Source organism: Orycteropus afer, unplaced genomic scaffold (assembly GCF_000298275.1).
Source record: "Orycteropus afer afer isolate SDZICR_OR568_19922 unplaced genomic scaffold, OryAfe1.0 scaffold00065, whole genome shotgun sequence".
Taxonomy (NCBI): Eukaryota; Metazoa; Chordata; class Mammalia; order Tubulidentata; family Orycteropodidae; genus Orycteropus; species Orycteropus afer.
The window spans coordinates 10,077,326-10,089,957 of NW_006921652.1; the positions used below are offsets into that span (position 1 = coordinate 10,077,326).

General features: G+C 45.6%; 1 pseudogene; it reads right to left on the reverse strand.

The window, feature by feature from the left end:
• Positions 1-6,532: 6,532 nt before the first annotated feature.
• Positions 6,533-8,397, reverse strand: LOC103196409 (annotated as a pseudogene).
• Between the last annotated feature and the right edge of the window lie 4,235 nt (positions 8,398-12,632).

The following is a 12,632-nucleotide window of genomic DNA, read 5'->3' on the forward strand; positions in this document are numbered from 1 at the left end:
TTATTCTTAAACAGCTCTGAAGCCAGAAGTCCAAAATGAAGGTGTTGTAAAGGCTGGTTCCTTCTGGAGGCTCCGAGGGAGAATCCTTTCCATGCTTCTTTCCTAGCTTCTGGTGGTTACCAACAACCCGTGGTGTTCTTTGGCTTATAGCTACATAACTCCAGTCTTGCCTCTCCACCTTCAGGATCTTCTCCTGTGTCTCTCCTCTGTGCCTGTCTATGTCTCAAATCTCCCTCTCCTTTCTCTTATAAGGACATCAGTCATTGGATTTAGGCCCCACCCTTAATCCAGGTAGGAGCTCTGGTGGTGTAGTTGTTAAGGCATTTGACTGCTAAACAGAAGGTTGGTGGTTCAAACCCACTAACTGCTCCATGGGAGGAAGATGGGGCGATCTACTTCCATAAAGCTTTACTGCCTCAGAAACCAAATGGGGGTTGCTCTGAGTTGGAATCGACTTGATGGCAGTCAGTTTGGTTTTTGGTTTTGGTCTTAATCCAGGATGATCTCATCTCAAGATCCTTACTTTAATTACATCTGCAAAAGCTCTTATTCCAAGTAAGGCCACATTCTGAGGTTCCAGGTCAATATGTCTTTTGGAGTCCACAATTCAGTCCACTGTAGTAGCACTACTCACTAACAGAGCCTAGGTTTAAAAAAAGGTAGTCCCTCAATTCCAACACAGAAGTGATCAAAAGAAGATACTGATATCCCTTTGCCTAAATTCTTACTACATTTTTCCACTGGTCCTTTTCTCCAACCTCCCTTCCTCCAATCCATCCCACCCACAAAAAAACCCATTGCCATTGAGTTGATTCTGACTCATAGTAACCCCCATTGGGTTTCCAAGGTTGTAAATATTTATGGAAGTAGATTGTTTCATTTCCTCCCACAGAGCAGCTGGTAGTTTTGAACCACTGATCTCTGGTTAGCATCCAAATGACTTACCCACTATTCCACCAGAGTGACTTATCCATCCCATGCAAGCAGTTATATTTCTAAAGTGCTTCACAAAACCATTCATGACTTCCCTTTTCCAAGTTAGTCACAAAACCTTATATGATGTACTAATTCCAGTTGATCAGTAGTGGCTGCATGAAGGCTGTTGGAAAGGAATTTGAGTCTTCCTCTGGATTCAGTCAGAAAGAACATTGGGATTGATTTCCAGTGTCTGCCATGGGCTTAAGGGTGGGGGTGAGGAGTGGCTCCATGCCATTTCTTTCTGAACAACAGGATAAAGTCAAAACATATCCTCTTGTCTTTCAAACTCCTTAACAAGTAAACTTAATCTACCACTAAGTTGTCATCTCCCACTTCCCCTAAATACATGAAATGCCCACACTAGACAAGCACCCATCTTGTCTACCCATGCCAATCCCAACATTCCATATGTATCACTGTCTCTGGGCTCAGGCCAAGCCTTACCATTCCCGCTGGTATAAGGTCTTTCCATTCCCCAATGCCTAATTCTCTCTCCTTCTTGGCTCCAGTACCCTTCATTGTCTCTAAACAAGTGTATCTTCTTGGTTTTTACTCATCTCTGCATGTGAGTCAGGACAAAAATGTCTAATGTGTGAGAGTTCCCTGCATTTCCCTCCTGCTAAGCCCTTGTTGTTGTTGTTAGGTGCCATTGAGTTGGCTCCAACTCAGAGACCCTATGTACAACAGAGCAAAACACTGCCCGGTCCTGTGCCAGCCTCTCAATCCTTGCTGTACCTGAGCCCATCGTTGCAGCCACTGTGTCAATCCATCTCATTGAGGGCCTTGCCCTTTTTCACTGACCCTCCACTTTACCAGGGATGATATCCTTCTCCAGGGAATGGTCCCTTTTGACAACATCCTTACACATCCCAAATTCCAGGAAGACCCTGCCTTATCTCACTAGCTCTTTGGGTTTTATCATGCAGAATTGACAGGGAAGGGAGTGGGGAGAGAACAAGAGGACTGGGTCAAGGAAGTTTGTGGTTTTTTAGGAGACTTGTTTTAAAAGAGGACCAGCTTTGTGAGGTGTGAGAGCACTGGGTAGCAGAGAAAAGTGGATTTATGAGACATTGCTGCAGTCTACATATTCTCCATTTCATATTTGAGAAAAGCAGGACTTTGCACTGTTACAAAAAGCTACTTAACTCCATCCTTGTGGCCACAGCAGCGTTCTCAGTCTGGACCTCATGGGAGTGGCCATGGAAGTATAGGTTTAAGCCTCCCATGCTCTCTTCTCAGTATGACTTGAAGGTCCATCTTCTGCACCTAATTGCCAGGGTCCAGGCTGGATCCCAGAGTGCCAGAGTTGGGAAGGCCCTTAAAGTACTCCTACTACCTTGCTTTATAAACAAGGACCCTGAGACCCAGAGAAGTGGGGTCAGTTAGCAGCTCAGATTTCACTGAGGCTGGAACACCTGTGTGAAAGTTGTCCTAATCTGACATCAGAATGTGACTGCAAACACCACTTTCCTCTCTCCGGAGGCCTAGCCAAGTTCATCACCATCAAGTCAATTCAAACTCATGGTGACCCCGTGTGTGACAGAGTAGAACTGCTCTGTAGGGTTTTCTTGGCTATAATCTTTATGGGAGCAGATCACCAGGCCTTTTCCAACAAAGCTGATGGGTAGCTTTGAACCTCCAATTTTAGGTCCAACATAGACCATTTAGACCATCCAGGGACCTGTCAGGAGGAGGTTATATCAAATCCATCCAGTTTAACAGATATTAATTAAAGATACCCTTATGAATAAGATGCTTGGTATGAAAATAATTTAAACATTCCAGAAAAGCTTGTTAATTTTATGATGGGAAGCACCTTTTGCATAGACAGTAATCATCTCTGGTCAAGGGTGAAGTATTTGAATTCTTTGCCTTTGGGTTTAGTTTCATCTCTCCTTCTCCACCCACAGTTATACTCTTTTTCATGTCTCCTCTTCTCAATTCTTCTTCTCCTCCTCTTATACCCCAATACATACACACACACACACATCCCTTCCCTGAAGGCTTACAATCTAGTACACATCAAGGTAGATGTTCCTGGAAATGTTTTTTTCTGATGGTGGGAGTGCGGGAGTCTCTTTAAGGGCGACTCTGGCCTCATTGGCATGATTTTTCCATGTGGGATCCCTCAAGGCTCACAGAGCTTCTAGCTCTCATAGAACGTCAGACTTGCAGGGGCCTGTGCCTCTCCCTGCTTGTTTGCTCTCAGAATGCTTCCTCAGCCTTCCCTGCAGCTCTATGTGTGTCAGAGAGGGCTGGTCCCTGCAGCTGGCACCTCAGATTTCACTGAGTTGGGGCAAGGAAGGCTGTAACCCAGGGGGAAAAGAGATGCCAGGGCATTTCTTCCCTTGCTCTTGGCCTCAAGTGGCATCTCCTCCATGTTCCAGCTCCTGCCGGAGAGGCCCACCATGCTTCTAGCTTCTACAGAGTGACCCTGGCCCTGGGCCAGGATAACACTACCTCTTCTCCTTTCCCTCCAGCCTCAGGGTAGAAGTAGCTTCTGCTGTAGCTAATCTCTGGGCCACCTCATTACACCGTTTTGTTTTTTGGTTTTTGTTTTTTTTTTTAGTTCTTCTATTACCTGTGCACATTTCCTGTGTTAAATTCTCTCTGTTGGAAACTTGAAGTAGTTTCCATTTTTGTTGTTAGAACCTGATTGATACATAGCCCAACCATACCCTCATTAAGCCTACGAGAAAACCAAGGTCAAGAAGCGTGTGATTTGTCCAAAGAAGGATACACTGATGTTTAGTTATCCTGGGTTTCCTGATTTCTGCCGTATACATCTCTGAAAAATATGGCAGGGGATCCTTCTTCTTACTTTTAAACCAAAAATGCCAAGAATCATTGGAATCAATAATTTTGAAATATGTAGAACAACCACACTCATAATTCTAGTCCTTTCACTTTCTAAACATACCTCCTAGCTGTTGTTGTTGTGTGCCCTCAAGTCAGACCTGACTCATAGCAACCCCTCCTTGGGTTTCTGAGGTGGTATCACTATAGATTGCCCAACCTTCCTTCCAAGGAGTGGCTAGTGGGTTTGAACTGCCAGCCTTCTGGTTAGCAGTCAAGTGCCTTAGGCACTACACAACCAGAGCTTCTTGCCCACTAGCTATCAAGAGCAATTTGACCTTCACTCTGAGAGGTGGGGCTGCTCCACATCAATTAGAGTAGTTCAGGCTGTGATCGTAGCCAGGCTTCTGCCTAGAAGTCTGCTTTTGTGCCTTAGTTTCCATACTTAAGGAAACAAAACTATATTCCCAGAAGGGTTAAAAAATTGCTCTTAACATATGCAGCAAAATCCAACTCCTCAGACTTTTGGACCAGATGGTTTCTCAAATCTGCAAAGTAGGTTTCATTTAATAGTTATTTAAATATGCCACATATTTTAAATACACAGTGCTTCTGCTAATTAACACTTCATAATTTCTTGAGAGACCTACAGGCAATTTTTACCATTTGTTACTGGTGAAAGTGTCAAGAAAATGAATCTTGTTTTTTCCCAAATTGTAGCACTGGGAAAAACCAACTAAACCCACTACCATAGAGTCAATAATGACCCTTTAGGACAGAGTAGAACTGCCCCACAGGGTTTCCAAGGCTGTAAATCTTTATGGAAGAAGACTGCCTCATCTTTCCCCTGAAGAGTGGCTGGTGGGTTCAAGTTACTGCCCTTTCAGTTAGCCACACTGGCACAGAATGTGAAATATCTCATCTATTCCATCCAGTGTGAAGGGAGTGGTGGGGGAAGATGGGTGTGATCCCCTGGGATTGGGTAATGGGGACATGTGAGCACAGCACCACGTAGGGCACTTGAATACTAAGATTCTTCAAAAGACACACCCCCCACCAGAGGCCTGTAGGCCAAGATTAACTACACAGATGCACATAAATTACATGACCTATCAACAACAATGAACACACATGCACACATAGATACACACTCAACACGTGCATTAAAAAAAAAAAAAAAAAAGTCAAGGCAGACAAAATTACCCCAGTCTGTGTGAGCCTGGGAGGCGAGGCAAACTAACCTACAGATTGAGAACTAAGACACTCTGCCCCCAAATCTCACCAGGCTGCCTAAATAGCCTCACCCCACTCCTCTTTGCCTGGAAATCTGTCATGTAAAGGTGTATTTAGTTATCATGTTTCTTATTTTCAAAAGCCAATAGTCCCAAGACAGTTAATCAGATACTTATTTTTCAAAAAAATTATTTTCGAGTCAACTCTGACTCATAGAGACCTCATGTATGTCAGAGTAGAATTGTGATCTGTAGGACTTTCAATGGCTATGATCTTCAGAAGTAGAGATCTCCAGGCCTTGCTTCCAAGGTACCTCTGGGTGGATCTGAACCACCAACCTTTTGGCGATTAGATGAGCACTTAAACATTTGTGCCACCCAGAGACTCCAAATACTTATGAATCCTTCCTATATCAGTGTGACCTAATGAGATAGCCTTCTTCCCGGTACTCTGCAAATACCAGGGGGCTGAGGGGCCAGGGAGCCAAAGGGAACTTAGAGCTCATAGGGAGATATACTTGGAGGATCCAGGCTGCCTTATTTCAACAAGGGGGCCCTGGACCCCTGGGGAGTACAGGTAACAGGGTAGTTAGAGGTTGATGAGGTACCCAAAGAGAGGATGGTAGAAATCTCTGGTTACCCAGGACCCTGTCTAAGATCACGCTACCTAGACAGGCTCCCATCATTCAGAGTTAATATCGCCCCAGTATTGCTTATTCTTTTGGGAAAAGGAGGAAACATGAGCAGAAGGCTGGCACTGAGATAGAAGGCAAAAATAACAGCAAAAACTGAGTGTTACTGGGGGGAGCTCATGGTATGGAACCTTTCTTTCTCTCTTTTTCTTTTTGAAACATATTATCATTTTAATCAGAGACTGAAACAGTGCATCAGATGAGGAGGATACAATTCTGTACCAGTTTTTAAAAACCCAAACTGCAAAGATTTTACACTCTAGTACACTTAAGTACAACAGAGAAAAGAATAGCATAGGGAACAAAACTCTACTCAAGTTGTTTTAGAAACTCAGTTCTGTTCTGAGAACATACGAAAATCTGTTGTTTCTTTAAATTAGAAGAGTAGTTTCTAGGACCCCCACGCGGGAGAGGGCCTGGGCACAGCCCCAGGCCAGCCACACTCCCGAGAAAAGCCCACTGTATGTTCTCTGGTTCCGTCCAAATTATGAGCAGCCCTGGGGTGGCTGGGGATTCAAGGTTATTCCTGGGGAGGCATCCCATCTTTAGACCATCAGTGTCCCAGTGACTGCGGTCGTTCACAGAAATCGAAAGCTCCTTTCAATTCAACTATCATTTAGAAACAAATCGCCCAACTGATGAAACGTGAGTGTTGCTTTTGGATGTTCAATGGTCCAGTAATCATGGAGAAGTTTTTCTGATCTCCTACTGAAGGGCCATTCCTCTAAGAGTCAGAGCCAAGTTTTCGACTATACACACAGCTCTCTGAGAGCGCATCCTGGAGAGTAGGGTCCAGTGGAGGGGCTCTGTGTGGCAGCCAGGCCACTGCCACAATCAGGGCACATTGCAGCACAGCTGGACCAGGATTTGATTCAAGGACTTCCGAAGTCGCCTGACTCGATGGGCCCAATTCCTCACTGGCAGGACCCAGCGCCGGGGGAAGTGTGGCCGCTGGCAGCAGGCCTTCTGCGGAGGCCGCGCTCCCCCTGGAGCTCCGGGGAAGCTTTTGGCACTGTTTGGCCAGGCATCGAAGATGATCAGTTTGTGCGACTGTGCATTAGCGTCCATTCGTGTTTGCAAATATTTTTCATCTTCTTTGTAGCGCTTATCATTGGGGCTCACAAGTGGCTGGCTGCAATGGGTAATCGTGGCCTGACTTTCCAGATGAATCCAGGACAACACAGGGACTCTGCCTTTTGCCCTAAAGGCTGCCACTTTTGAAAGATCATCATCTTTTATGCTAGTTGGCACAACAGTAACAGCAGGGTAGGTGTCCAAAGCTCATAAGTACTGTTTATTTTGGATATTCTCCAACTCTCATTGGGCTAACCCTGTAGCTTAGATTCAGATACTGGGTCATAAGCTTTCCAGCCATTAATTGGAACTTTTTCTTTATTCTTGAATGCAAATGGCATCTGCCCATTGGAAAGAGGAAATGCATGCTTATTGAGGTTTTCAAATATCCCCAATCTACTCTGTTCATCCTGTTTATAAGCAAGTCACAATTTCCTCATATCCTTGCACACATCTCTAGACCACAAGAATTGGCTCCATGGCTCTGTGCTCTGATCTTCTCCACTCAACTGATGACTCCAAGGGGAATGTCAAGGACAAAATGAGAAGCCCTGTCTACATTTTTGAAATACATTTTAAAGTCTATCACTGTCAAGGTGCCACTCACTGCTCCCACAAATGGGCGGATGTACATGACATCTTAAACAATGGCCTTGATTGATTCTCCTGGAAAAAGTGGAGCTTCTTCCATCTGTGCCAGCTTCTTCCCATCCCTTAGAGCCTTGCACTCTCTGGATACATTTTCTGATGTCACTGAACCTGAAATCTGATGAGAAATTGCAGCAGCTATAAGCTGTTTATACCACTCAACATAAGATCCTGTAGGAGTAACCTTTCTGTGACATTTCCTTTCTGGCATAAGGTAGACTGAGTTGTTATTTTGAGTCATTTGCAACCAAAAGTACCCTGGCCAATGTAGTGACAAATAGCATGGTATAGTAGCCCCGCTGACCGGAGGCCAGGATTTGAGTCCCGGTTTTGTCACCAGCCAGCTCCGTGACTTTGAGCAAACCATATCCTCTTGCAGGTTGGCTTTATCATCGAGGGAAATACAGTATTCAGAAAAGAGGTGAGGGCCACAGGAATAGCCAGACCACGATCCCAGGCCAGGTTCCACTCTAGGTGGCACTCTGAAAAGAAGGGCGTGCCTCAGAGGCTGTTGCGATGACAGAACTGAGAAGAGATGCTGTGTCCGCCTTCCCCCTCTCTGCTTTCTATCCTGTGTGGTCTCCCTCCACAGTGCTGCTTTCAACAACCACTTGCAGGCTGTGGGCTCCCAGCTCTATTCCTCCATCCTGCACTCTCCTGATGTTGATACCAGTGTTCCCTCGAGACATCCCCTCTAGTCTGCTAAGTGTACTGAGAAGCCTCCTTTCCTATTGCAGACCTCCACCGTCCTGCTCCGGTCTTCCTCCAGCCTCAGTTAGTTTAAGCACCATCATGTGCATCTCCGCAACCGGGAGCAGGACCAGTTCAATCTTGGCCGTGATCAGGCAGTGAGGCTGACAGCTTGGCCAATGACCTTAACACACACTGTCCAGGGCCTCCATGCTGGGGTGCTGGGAGCTGGAGGCTGGGCCCCCCAAAGCCCAAGGAGGCCTCCTGCCACCTGCTGGCCTGCCCATGACACATGGAGCCCACCGAGTCCAGAAGGGAGCAGCCAGGAAGAGCCTGCTGGCCCCCTACCCTTGCTCTGCCAGCCGCCCACCTCAGGTGGCCACCGCCATTAGCTGGCAGCCCCCAGTTACCCCTGGAACCTTATTTCTTAACATTCCAAAGGCAAAACCAAGAGCTAGAACAGGCTTTCATCACTCACTGGGCTGGAAATTCCAAGACAGAAGGTCCTTGCCTGGCTTTTCTCATCATCGTATCCCTCCCACCTAAAACAGTGCCTGAAAGACAGGAGAAGCTCAGTAAATACAGGTTGACTGAATGGGGGTGCAGACCAAAATGTGCCAAGATGATACTCAAGGCCCATCTAACACATCATGCCTCAAGGCCCACTGGCCATTCTTGGTTGCACAGGCTTTAGCTGGGAGTTATGAATGGGCTTCTGGAGAAAAGAAATGGATCCCTTTACAGACCTTTCCTGCAGGCTTTTTGCTGCCTTCATTAGGCAGTGTTTGATAAATGGCCATCCTTTGTCATGTCACAGTAGGTAGCCCCAACCTCTTCCCTGCTGATGTCTTAACAGCTGCACCAACCTTAAATTTCCCTTAAAAGTCAAATGGAACTTTTCTGTTGTTCAGCAGGCAGCAGGCTCTGCACAAGAAGGCAATCAAAGGGAGTTCTGTGGAGTATTTTCCCCCTCTGTTTTTGAGGCACCACAGGCAAAATGAATCTGTGCCCACATTCTGTTGGACCTAACAATCCCAAAGTGATGTTTATGGCCATATTTTCAATCTTCTCCTCACCTCTCATAGGGCTAAGAGGATTAAGGGGCACAGGCAGCAGGACCCTAGCCATGACTCTGTAGGAAAGTAAACAAAGTTAGTGATTTGCAACCACCATAAAGTAGTACAAAAGCATATAGATTGTGACCTATGGATGTTAACTTTACAATTTACAAAATGATCCTGTCAACCAAGCAAAAACAGCAAAAGTAAAGCCCATCCACAAAAATCCAGAGTCACAAGGAAGCTTCTTGCTCAGTGCTAAGCTCACAATAAGTCCTCAATTAATTCCTGCCTTACTGAGGAACAGGTGAGTGCAATGTGTATATGGACCCATTGAGATAATATATGTATAAAATAGAGAGCTGTTCCAGATCCCTGGGTGGACCTGGAACTGTGCACCATACAGGGAAGCTTGGACACTAAGGTGGCATTCTGGGCACTGCATCCTGGGGAGAGACCACTGGACCAATTCAAGAGACCCAGGGTTGGGTCACCCCAGCTTGATACTCAGATGGTCCTGGGGTACAAGAAGTGGTATAGGGAAGAGGACCCTGTAATGTAGACACAGAGCTGCATGCACAGTCTGGGGACAGGGAGATTGCTTCTACACAAAGGACTCAACAGACGGAAGCCTCCTCTGAGCTGAGCCCACTGTTCGTCTGTAGAGGTCCATGTCTTTCATTTGGGGGAATGAAGGAAACAAAGGAAGTACACCGAGAGAGGGCTTTAGAATGCTTCATCTCATCCCCTGATCACTGGGGGGAGGGAAACGGGCAGGCGCTAAACTTGAGCTACATGCAACGTTGTGAACCTCCCAAGAGGAAACAGAATCATAGAATCATGTGAAGGAAAAGATACCAAGTTCTGCACCAACTGTCTTCATTCATACATCTGTCTGAATCTTTCTTCCCTTGCTAATTAATTCCAATCTCATTCCAATCACTCTTGGCATGTAAGTCCCAATCATAATTTCCCATTTATCTTATCTAGCATTCAAGAATTCCATGCACTGGCATAGACACAAAAACAAGACACATTTGAACAAATTAGCTCCTTTATAAGCTGGGGTCCAAGGGCCATCTCCATTAGATCTGCCATGGGCTACAATTTTGCAGGCTCTTTTCCGAGTCTTTCCTGCAGCAGATGTTGCTTCTTGCAAGGAGACGTGAAATCACTGCCAGCAGGTCCTTCTTCCTGTGATTGTAAGCTGCTTTTTAAGGAGGTTTTAATAATGCATGGGAAAGAAGGGCAGTGCATGAATAAAATAGCAAGCCATGACAAGACATGCTGCCATGAAATCGGGCCTGGTGGGCAAAGCAAATGTGCCAGCTTGTAGCCTGAATCTTCTGGTTTGCATCAAGAACGGGAGTTTGGATCACAAGACTTTTCTGAGGATGCCATCTGACAAGCGGAGGTTTGAGCCAACATCAGCTTATCAAATGCCAGTTTTAATTGCTTCCCAGCAGCCTGGCCACACAAGTCGTCACTAACCGAAGGAGAAAGAAATGCTTTTGGTTTAGCTTCAAGAGTGGTAGGGGTGAGTACATATCTGACTGACAGCTTAAAACATGTTGTCAGGAAAAGTGCTGCAGATCAGGTAAAATACATCAAGGATCAGATGCAAGGTACTGGAAAGGAACGGAAGAGTCTATACCTGGATTCCCAATTTGCAGATTACATAACTGATAGAACTGTGCCACCTGGAAAGTTCTTAATATTGTTAGCTGTATAGTAAGAGTTGGTGAATTTTCAGACATGGGTTGCTGCACTGATAAAGAAAAGATTGCTTTTCCTGTCCCCAAGTCCCAGTGCACTCCACAGACATACAAAAGCCCACTCCCAGGAGCAGATGAGCAGACTTCGCCTCTGTTGCCAAGGAAACCAGTCTATATTGCTAGCACTAGAATTAGCAAGTCTGTGCCTGGCCTCAGCAGTGCCTTCTACCCACTGATGCTGGTGTGCCTGCCATCTCGTCGCACCAGGAACACTGAAGACCCTTTCCCCAAATCTGTAGCACTGGCCAGTGGAGTAGGCGCTCCAGTGACAACCCAAACCAACTAGCAGACACATTAACAGTCACACAAACAAACCAACGGAAAAATGAGTTTCTCCATATGGCAAGGAAGAAAATAATTGGAAAGGGCCTGGGACAAGTGCCAAGTGATTGATCTGTGTTATTGGGAAAAGCTTAAGGAAACGGTTTTTACGACCAATGCTGGCCCAGCACTTTCTCCCTCTAAAACATCTACCCTACATTTCTCCAAATGGGAGAGGAAGCCCATTAGCACCCATCAATCAGCCAAACCTGATACTCTGACCTGAGGCTGGGAATGGGGCATATAGAAGCCTTTTAGGGTGAAGAGCTTGGGGGTAAAGCTTTGGCTTAGAGAGTCAGGATAGCATGAGGTTCTGGGAGGAGAGGAGAGGAGAACCCCAATATCACTACCACCAAGGAAGAGGGAGTCAGAGATGTAAAGGAAACAGGTTAAGAGAGAGGAGTGAGCAGACGGTGATAGGAATCTTCAGAGACATGCTCTGTGAAAACCAAGTGGTAGAGAATAAATTAAAGTCAGCTCTGAGATGACACCTGCTAATGACAATCTTGCCCCCCAAAAAAACGCATGGGTTTGATCTGAACTTCCAGAACCAATGTTCTATCTGTATCCCCCTTTAAGAGTTTTAATCTATCTTACCTATAAGGAGCTCTGGTGGCATAGTGCCTAAGGCATTTGACTGCTAACCAGAAGGTTGGCAGTTCAAACTCATCAGCCACCTCCACAGAAGGAAGACTGGGCAATCTACTTCCCTAAAGATTCACTGCCTTGGAAACCCAAAGGAGGTTGCTATGAGTCGGAATTTACTTGATGGCAGTGAGTTTTTTGTTGTTTTTTTTTTGGTATCTTACTTATAGGAGCTCTGGTTGCATAGTTGTTGAGGCATTTGCTGCTAACCAAAAGGTCGGTGGTTTGAACCCATTAGCCATTCCACGAGAGAAAGATGAGGCAGTCTCTTTCTGTACAGATTTACAGCCTTGGAAACCCTTAGGGTCAGTTCTACTCCGTTCTAAAGGATCACTAGGAATAGGAATTGATTCAATGGCAGTGGATTATCTTACCTATTAAAATGCCTGGGTGGTGCAAACAGCTAACATGCTAGGTTGCTAAGCAAAAGGTTGGAGGTTCAAGTCCACCCAGAGATGCCTGAGAGAAAGACCTAGTCATCTATTTTTGAAAATTAGCCACTGAAAAGCCTACAGAGCACAATTCTATTCTGACACATACAGTGTCACCATGAGTAAGAATCAACTGTACAGCAACTGGAAGGTTGGGCAATCCTACTTCCGTAGTGATACTGCCTCGGAAACCCAAGAAAGGGTCACTATGAGTCGGGGCCGACTCGACGGCACATAACAACAACAACAACAACAACATTTAGATACATATTTTATCTACTTTTTAAAACCA